Raw genomic sequence first — 10,011 nt, 5'->3', positions numbered from 1 at the left:
TCTCACAAAAATCTCCCATATTTTGCAATTTACAACTGACTGTTTTCAATGTAAAGAATTAGAATCAATAATATAATCAAACATAAATTTCTATGTCAGTTGGGAAGATTTCTCCAGACTAATGTTCTTTAAATTAAGGTATAACCTATATACAGTTAAAACTCACCCTTTCTAATGTGAGTATCACAATGAAGATATTGAAAAATCACATCTCCTCCACAAATCCTTCACATACTCCTCTACATGTACTATTTAGTTAGATGCTCATCTGCCCATTCTCACCTATTTTTGAACCATATAGCTTTGAATACCATGCAAATAAAATTATAGACTATATAGCCTTTGAATCTGACTTCACTCACTTGCCTGCCAGGCTCTTCTGTCCATGGAATTCTCCAGGCCAGAATACTGGAGTGGGTTAGCCATTCCCTTCTCCAGGGGATCTTCCCAATCTAGGGATCAAACTCAGGTCTCCTGCATTGCAGGCGGATTCTTTACCAGCTGAGATACCAGGGAATCCCACACTCACTTAGCCCAATGCATTTGAGATTCACCAGTGTTCTGCATGTATGAGTAGCTCATTCATTTTTGTTATTGAGTAGTTATCCATTGTACATATGTACCACAGCTATTTATCCATTACTCTGGTGAAGGATGTTTGTATTGTTTACAATTTTGGATGAGTATGAGTAAAGAGGCAACAAACATTTGTGTGGATGTAGGTTTTTATTTCACTTGAGTAAATATTTAGGAATGAAATTGCTGGATTATATTGTAAGTACACATTTAATATTTAACCATCAAATTGTTTTGCAACATTGCTATATCTTTTTGCATTCTCTCCAGCAATGTATAAAAGTTCCAGTTGCTCCATATCTATACCAATCCTTGGTATTGTCAGGGATTTTTATTTTAACTATTTTCATGGGAATGTAGTGATATCTCATGTAGTTTTAATTTTAATTTCACTAGTGATTAATGGGGCTTCCCAGGTGGTGCTAATGGTAAAGAACCTGTCTGCCAATGCAGGAGATGGGAGAGAACCCAGGTCCAGTCCCTGGGTTGGGAAGGTCCCCTGGAGAAGGAAATGGCAACCCACTCCAGTATTCTTGCCTGGAGAATCTCATGGACAAAGGAGCCTGGACAGCTGAATCGATTGAGCATGCCTGCAAGTGATTCATGATGTTGATCATCTTTTCATGCTCTTGACTATCACTCCTATACCTTTGGTGATGTGTCAGTACAAGTCTTTTGCCCATTTTTTTCATTGATCTGTTTGGCTGCCTGAGCTCTGAGAGTTATTTATATATTCTGGATACTAGTACTTTATCAGTTGTATGTTTTGAAAATATTTTATGTTATTTTGTGACTTGACTTTTCATTCTCTTGATAGCATTTTATAAAGAGCAGAAGTTTATAAATTTGGTAAAGTCTAATTTATCAAACTTTTTCTTTTAGTGATTATGTTTCTGGTATCATCTCTAAAAAATCTTTGAAAAATGAAAGGGCACAAAATTTCTCACCAGTATCTTCTTACAAAAGATTTAAAGTTTTAAATTTTACATTGGACCTATAAATCATTGACAGATAATTGTCTAAGGCAGGGTTGACATTCAAGATGTGGATTACAGTGAATGGGTTGAGGTTTATATATATATATATATATATTTTTTTTTTTTTTTAGTGCATGAAGGTCCAAATATTACAGTGTCATTTGTTGAAAAGACTATCCACTCTCCATTTAATTAACCCCATACTTCAAAACTTTTAAAGCAATATAATTAAAAATAGCACCAAAACCATAGAATATTTAGGTATGAACCTACAAAATTTGCAAGATCTGTATGCTAAGGACAAAACACTGATGAAAGAAACCAAAGAAGATTTAAATGAAAGGAGAGATAAACATTATTCTTGGATTGAAATATTGAATATTGTTAAGATTTCAGTCCTTTCCAACTACTCTATAGATTCACTACAATCCCAATCAAAATCTCAATAGAATTTTTTGAAATTAAGTTGATTTTAAAATTTACATGAAAATCCCAAGGATCTAGAGTAGTCAAAACAATATGGAAAAACAACAAAGTTGGATGGCTCATGCTACCTGTTTTTAAGGCTTACTAAAAATTTTATTAAGCATTGTTATTGTTCAGTCACCCAGTCATGTCTGACTCTTTGTGACCCCATGGACTGCAGTATGCCAGGCCTCCCTGTCCCTCACCATCTCCCAAAGTTTGCCCAAGTTCATGTCATTGCTTCAGTGATGCCATCCAGCCATCTCATCCTCTGACACCTTCTTCTTTTTCTGCCCTCAATCTTTCACAGCATCAGGGACTTTTTTCCCAGTGAGTCAGCTGTGCACATCAGATGACCAAAATACTGGAGTGTAAGCTTCAGCATCAGTCCCTTTAATGAGTATCTTTTAGAGTTGACTGGTTTGATCTCCTTGCTGTCCCAGGGACTCTCAGGAGTCTTCTCCATCACCACAGTTTGAAGCCATCAATTCTTTGGCACTCTGTCTTCTTTATGTATTAAGCATAACAGTATGATATTGGCAAATGGATATACACAGAGATCAATGAATATATAGAGTATAGAAATAAATTTATAGGGATGATGAATTGAGTTTTGACAAAGATGCAAGGGAAATTAGATGAATAATGATAATTTTCAGCTAGTGGTGCTAAAACAGCTTAATATCTATATTTTAAAACAACAGTAATAACAAAAGTAAAACCATGGGGCCACGGTGGTTAAAAGATTTACAGTTAACCCAAAAGGACAAGACTCACTTCTTTTCTCTGTAGATTTCCAATCCTCTGATATTCAAGTCACATTTTATTAGCCCCTCAATATGACTCAATAAGACAAAAGATTTTCTTAGGAGAATTCAGGCTTCTAGAGTTTTTCTTTTTTCTATGTTTATAGAACAAGTACTTTGTATGTCTTTTGGCATTTTGGAATTTTCTCATTTCCTTATTTTTTTCTTTGGGAGTATTAATGTGTCTCTAATTGATATCTAAGAGCTCTTTATATGTGTAGGATATTATACTTGTTTGACACAGCATTCAAATATTTTTTCCAAGTTTCTCATTTGCTGTTTATTTTGGTTCACACACTTTTTGAAATACAATAGTTTGATATCTTTTTTTTTTTGCAGGCAAAGATATAAATATTTTTCTTTTTGCCTAATTTCTTATTCGACATTCTCCTGAAGAGCTTCAGGATGTCCATGAATCTTTCAGAAATGTATCTTAAATTAGATGTACATATAAGAGTATAAAATATACATATAAAGTAGGTTCAATTTCCCTTTTATGAATTCTTATATACTTTGGTGTGTAGTTTTCTTTTCCAGTATAGTATAAGTTGGGTAGTAAGAGAATCCTTCTCTACGTAAACATTTCCAAGCTGTTTTAAAGAGCACTGGCAATTACAAAGAAGTTACAGATTTGAATTGCAGAATTATAGTGCAAGCAACTAATTAATAAAAAAGATTTAGAAGATATGATTTGCTTATCTATCTCTGACTCTCTTGTCTAAGTATTTCAAAGCATTTAACTGGCACCATAATAGTTTACTATTGTCTCAGCAAATGGTATTTTTAAAGTGTTCCTGTGATTTGGAGGCTTACATGGATAATCGCACCTGAAATGATAATCATCTCAATCTGCACATAGGCACATAAAATAAGGTGGACATTTCTGAGTCCACTTTTAAAAGGGAAATGAATACCAAGCTGCTAAAATTCAGTTTCTATGATGAATTTGTTCCATAATTACTATTTTTTAAAAAGTCCAATTCCATGATAACTCCCCTAGAACTGGTTGATGAGTAGAAAAGAAATGGGGGAATTGCTACTGTTGAAAAAGAAAAGAAGATTTACAAATGGTGACACATTACACAGATGGGTAATTTGCATATTGAGTCATCTAAGCTTAAGTTGGCTTGGACATTCTACAGAAATTTTTTAGAAATCCAATGTTTCAGTTACTGGAAACAACCCAACAATCTAATTCTAACAGTGTAATGTTTCATTGCTGAATAAGTCAATGCACAACATAGAATTAAGAGGTTCATTAATTATATGGTCATAAATTTCAGAGTGAAAAAGGCAAATTGGGTATTTTGGAGTAATTAATGGCTTTGGAGGATGAACAGCCAATTAAGGTGATTAACCAAATGAAAAGCTCACCTAGGCTCCTTGACAAAAAAATCACAGAGCCTGTGAAAAGGATGGAACTTGTGTTTGTCACTTTTAATCTGTACTTTTGACTTAAAAAAGTCTTTAAAAGCCAAAGAGAAATAATTACAATGCTTAATTTACATCAGCACACATGAGGAAAACACTTGATATTCGTCAGGAACAGCTCTGAGTGGGACTTGTTTTGAGAAATCTTTCTACTCTGCATTCAATATGTCCTCACATCCTGACCAGATAATACAACTGTAAATACACACAGAGAAGGAAGGGCCAGAGGGGAAATTCTTTTCTAATTAAAGAGAATGATTCTTTAAGTTTACTGATGATGGATAATTTTTCAGTAGCCTAAGATGTCGAGCTCTGAAGCAATACATACATTTAACTGAATTTAAGTAAGTGTAGTGTCACTAACTTTGACATTTAATTGATTCTGTAGCAATTTTTATTAAAGCTTATTTCTTAAAACAAGGACAATGCTTGATGAAGTCAGCAACTGGATAATAACTCCATCAGTCAGTTCAGTTGCTCAGTCGTGTCCGACTCTTTGTGACCCCATGAATCACAGCACGCCAGGCCTCCCTGTCCATCACCAACTCCCGGAGTTCACTCAAACTCACGTCCAATGAGTCAGTGATGCCAGCCAGCCATCTCATCCTCTGTCGTCCCCTTCTCCTCCTGCCCCCAATCCCTCCCAGCATCACAGTCTTTTCCAATGAGTCAACTCTTCGCATGAGGGGGCCAAAGTACTGGAGTTTCAGCTTTAGCATCATTCCTTCCAAAGAACACCCAGGACTGATCTCCTTTAGAATGGACTGGTTGGATCTTCTTGCAGTCCAAGGGACTCTCAAGAGTCTTCTCCAACACCACAGTTCAAAAGCATCATTCTTTGGCGCTCAGCTTTCTTCACAGTGCAACTCTTATATCCATACATGACCACTGGAAAAACCATAGCCTTGACTAGACAGACCTTTGTTGGCAAAGTAATGTTTCTGCTTTTGAATATGCTGTCTAGGTTGGTCATAACTTTCCTTCCAAGGAGTAGGTGTCTTTTAATTTCATGGCTGCAGTCACCATCTGCAGTGATTTTGGAGCCCAGAAGTAGATGGGGAAAGAGTGGAAACAGTGTAGTCTGACACTGTTTCCACTCTTTCCCCATCTACTTCCCATGAAGTGATGGGACCAGATGCCATGATCTTAGTTTTCTGAATGTTGAGCTTTAAGCCAACTTTTTCACTCTCCACTTTCACTTTCATCAAGAGGCTTTTGAGTTCCTCTTCACTTTCTGCCGTAAGGGTGGTGTCATCTGCATATCTGAGGTTATTGATATTTCTCCTGGCAATCTTGATTCCAGCTTGTGCTGGAATTCCAGCTTCTGTTAGGTCCACACCATTTCTGTCCTTTATAGAGCCCATCTTTGCATGAAATGTTACCTTGGTATCTCTAATTTTCTTTCTTTCTTTTCTTTTTTTTTTTTTAGCAGTGTGGGTCATTTATTTATTTATTTTTATTTAATTTATTTTTTATATAAATTTTTTTATTTTAATTGGAGGTTAATTACTTTACAATATTGTATTGGTGTTGCCATATATCAACATGAATCCACCACAGGTATACACGTGTTCCCCATCCTGAACTCCCCTCCCACGTCCCTCCCCATACCATCCCTTTGGGTCATCCCAGTGCACCAGCCCCAAGCATCCTGTATCATGCATCAAACCTGGACTGACAATTTGTTTCATATGTGATATTATACATGTTTCAATGCCATTCTCCCAAATCATCCCACCCTCTCCCTCTCCCACAGAGTCTAAAAGACTGTTCTGTACATCTGTGACTCTTTTGCTGTCTCGCATAAAGGGTTATCATTACCATCTTTCTAAATTCCATATATATGCATTAGTATACTGTATTGGCATTTTTCTTTCTGGCTTATTTCACTCTGTATAATAGGCTCCAGTTTCATCCACCTCATTAGAACTGATTCAAATGTATTCTTTTTAATGGCTGAGTAATACTACATTGTGTTTATGTACCACAGCTTTCTTATCCATTCGTCTGCTGATGGACATCTAGGTTGCTTCCATGTCCTGGCTATTATAAACCATGCTGCAATGAACATTGGGGTACACGTGTCTCTTTCAATTCTGGTTTCCTTGGTGTGTATGCCCAGTAGAGGGATTGCTGGGTCATAAGGCAGTTCTATTTCCAGTTTTTTAAGGAATCTCCACACTGTTCTCCATAGTGGCTGTACTAGTTTGCATTCCCACCAACAGTGTAAGAGGGTTCTTGAAGAGATCTCTAGTCTTTCCCATCCTGTTGTTTTCCTCTATTTCTTTGCATTGATCCCTGAGGAAGGCTTTCTTATCTCTTCTTGCTATTCTTTGGAACTCTGCATTCAGATGCTTATATCTTTCCTTTTCTCCTTTGCTTTTCGCTTCTCTTCTTTTCACAGCTATTTGTAAGGCCTCCCCAGACAGCCATTTTGTTTTTTTGCATTTCTTTTTCATGGGGATGGTCTTGATCCCTGTCTCCATAGTTTATCAGGCACTCTATCTATCTATCAGATCTAGTTCCTTAAATCTATTTCTCACTTCCACTGTATAATCATAAGGGATTTGATTTAGGTCATACCTGAATGGTCTAGTGGTTTTCCCCACTTTCTTCAATTTAAGTTTGAATTTGGCAATAAGGAGTTCATGATCTGAGCCACAGTCAGCTCCCGGTCTTGTTTTTGCTGACTGTATAGAGCTTCTCCATCTTTGGCTGTGAAGGATATAATTAATCTGATTTCAGTGTTGACCATCTGGTGACATCCATGTGTAGAGTCTTCTCTTGTGTTGTTGGAAAATGGTGTTTGCTATGACCAGTGCGTTCTCTTGGCAAAACTCTCTTAGCCTTTGCCCTGCTTCATTCCATACTCCAAGGCCAAATTTGCCTGTTACTCCAGGTGTTTCTTGACTTCCTGCTTTTGCATTCCAGTCCCCTATAATGAAAAGGACATCTTTTTTGGGTGTTGGTTCTAAAAGGTCTTGTAGGTCTTCATAGAACTGTTCAACTTCAGCTTCTTCAGCATTACTTGTTGGGGCATAGACTTGGATTAGTGTGATATTGAATGGTTTGCCTTGGAAATGAACAGAGATCATTCTGTTGTTTTTGAGATTGCATCCAAGTACTGCATTTCAGACTCTTTTGTTGACCATGATGGCTACTCCATTTCTTCTAAGGGATTCCTGCCCGCAATAGTAGATATAATGGTCATCTCAGTTAAATTCACCCATTCCAGTCCATTTTAGTTCACTGATTCCTAGAATGTCAACGTTCACTCTGCCATCTCCTGTTTGACCACTTCCAATTTCCCTTGATTCATGGACCTAACATTCCAGGTTCCTATGCAATATTGCTCTTTACAGCGTCAGACCTTGCTTCTATCACCAGTCACATCCACAACTGGGTATTGTTTTTGCTTTGGCTCCATCCCTTCATTCTTTCTGGAGTTATTTCTCCACTGATCTCCAGTAGCATATTGGGCACCTATTGACTTGGGGACTTCCTCTGTAGCCAGCTAAATAAATTTTAGCAGAAATGATTCTTAAATTATGAGACCGTCAACAAATAAGAAATTATTTCCAGTTTCAGATCACAGGAAAAACATGTGTCAAGACATGAGTGATACAAGAGCAAGTTAACAAGTGTTTGTGTGCTATTTTAATGGGAAATATGATGAAGGGTGAATGCTAAGAAAATAGTTTCAGTACAGACAGACTCAATAACCAAATCAGTTTCTGCCTAATCTGGGAAAGCATTCATAATGCATATATCTGCACGATAAAGCACCAGCCACTTCCTATCCCACAAGCAGCAGGACTTCATTTAAACAAATGCTTTATTTTTTCAAAGGACTGTTGTTAAGGTCAAAATCAATTACCTCAAGTTAAAACTCTGGTTTCCAAGAAGGTTACATAATCGTAATGCCTCTGCCTTTCCAGAGGCGACTGGACCCAAGGTCCCGGCCACTTGGCATTGAAATGAAGGGCCCCAGGGTGACTCTCTGCACATGCAGGTGTGCTCCAGTGCACAGGGCCCTGTCTCTGGAATCCAGCTCAGTATGTGAACAAAGAGAAAAACTCACTTGCCCTTTGTCCTCATGAGAGGAAACCTTGTGTCAAAAAACATCAGCCATATTTCCAAGCTGAAACTGCCTAAACCTAAAGCTTTAATTGTCAGGGGCTGTCCTACATTCTAGAATGTCCTAAGCTCTGGAGTCTCACTGCCACTGGAGATTCACAGCGATGTGGAGAAACCATTCATGTATAAGAGGCCTGTCCTAAAGGACATGTCACCAAAAATATTAGAAAATTGTATCACCTATAACACAGTCCGTATGCCTGTGTCCCCCAAGGATTATATCAGAGAAATGTTCCGTTGAACCTCAGACCCTGGAAAAACACTGCAGTGATTTATCCTGACCAGAAATATTTCCATGTTCTCATAGAAAATTTGAATTAGATGACCATAGTGGGCAGTTAAAGACATTCAGAGTAAAAAGATATTTATTCTGAATACAACATTACAGATATAAATACGTATTTTATGTTTTATTAGCCATCTTTTCGGATAAAGGACAGAAATTGTATGGACGTAACAGAAGCAGAAGATATTAAGAAGAGGTGGCAAGAATAAACAGAAGAACTGTACAAAAAAGATCTTCACGACCCAGATAATCACGATGGTGTGGTCCCTCATCTAGAGCCAGACATCCTGGAATGTGAAGTCAAGTGGGCCTTAGAAAGCATCACTGAGAACAAAGATAGTGGAAGTGATGGAATTCCAGTTGAGCTATTTCAAATCCTGAAGGATGATGCTGTGAAAGTGCTGCATTCAATATGCCAGCAAATTTGGAAAACTCAGCAGTGGTCACAGGACTGGAAAAGGTCCGTTTTCATTCCAATCCCAAAGAAAGGCAATGCCAAAGAATGCTCAAACTACCGCACAATTGCACTCATCTCACACCCTAGTAAAGCAATGCTCAAAATTCTCCAAGCCAGGCTTCAGCAATACGTGAACCGTGAACTTCCAGATGCTCAAGCTGGTTTTAGAAAAGGCAGAGGAACCAGAGATCAAATGGCCAACATCCGCTGGATCATGGAAAAAGCAAGAGAGTTCCAGAAAAACATCTATTTCTGCTTTATTGACTATGCCAAAGCCTTTGACTGTGTGGATCACAATCAACTGTGGAAAATTCTGAAAGAGATGGGAATACCAGACCACCTGACCTGCCTCTAGAGAAACCTATATGCAGGTCAGGAAGCAACAGTTAGAAGTGGACATGGAACAAGAGACTGATTCCAAATAGGAAAAGAAGTATGTTAAGGCTGTGTATTGTCACCCTGCTTATTTAACTTATATGCAGAGTAGATCATTAGAAACGCTGGGCTGGAAGAAACTCAAGCTGGAATCAAGATTGCCGGGAGAAATATCAATAACCTCAAATATGCAGATGACACCACCCTTATGGCAGAAAGTGAAGAGGAACTAAAAAGCCTCTTGATGAAAGTTAAAGAGGAGAGTGAAAAATTTGGGTTAAAGCTCAACATTCAGAAAACAAAGATCATGGCATCCGGTCCCATCACTTCATGGGAAATAGATGGGGAAACAGTGTCAGACTTTATTTTTTGGGGCTCCAAAATCACTGCAGATGGTGATTGCCGCCATGAAATTAAAAAACGCTTACCCCTTAGAAGGAAAGTTATGACCAACCTAGATAGCATATTCAAAAGCAGAGACATTACTTTGCCAACAAAGGT

Source organism: Bos indicus, chromosome 10 (genome assembly GCF_029378745.1).
Source record: "Bos indicus isolate NIAB-ARS_2022 breed Sahiwal x Tharparkar chromosome 10, NIAB-ARS_B.indTharparkar_mat_pri_1.0, whole genome shotgun sequence".
In the NCBI taxonomy this organism is placed as follows: Eukaryota; Metazoa; Chordata; class Mammalia; order Artiodactyla; family Bovidae; genus Bos; species Bos indicus.
Note: the sequence above shows the minus strand (reverse complement) of the source record.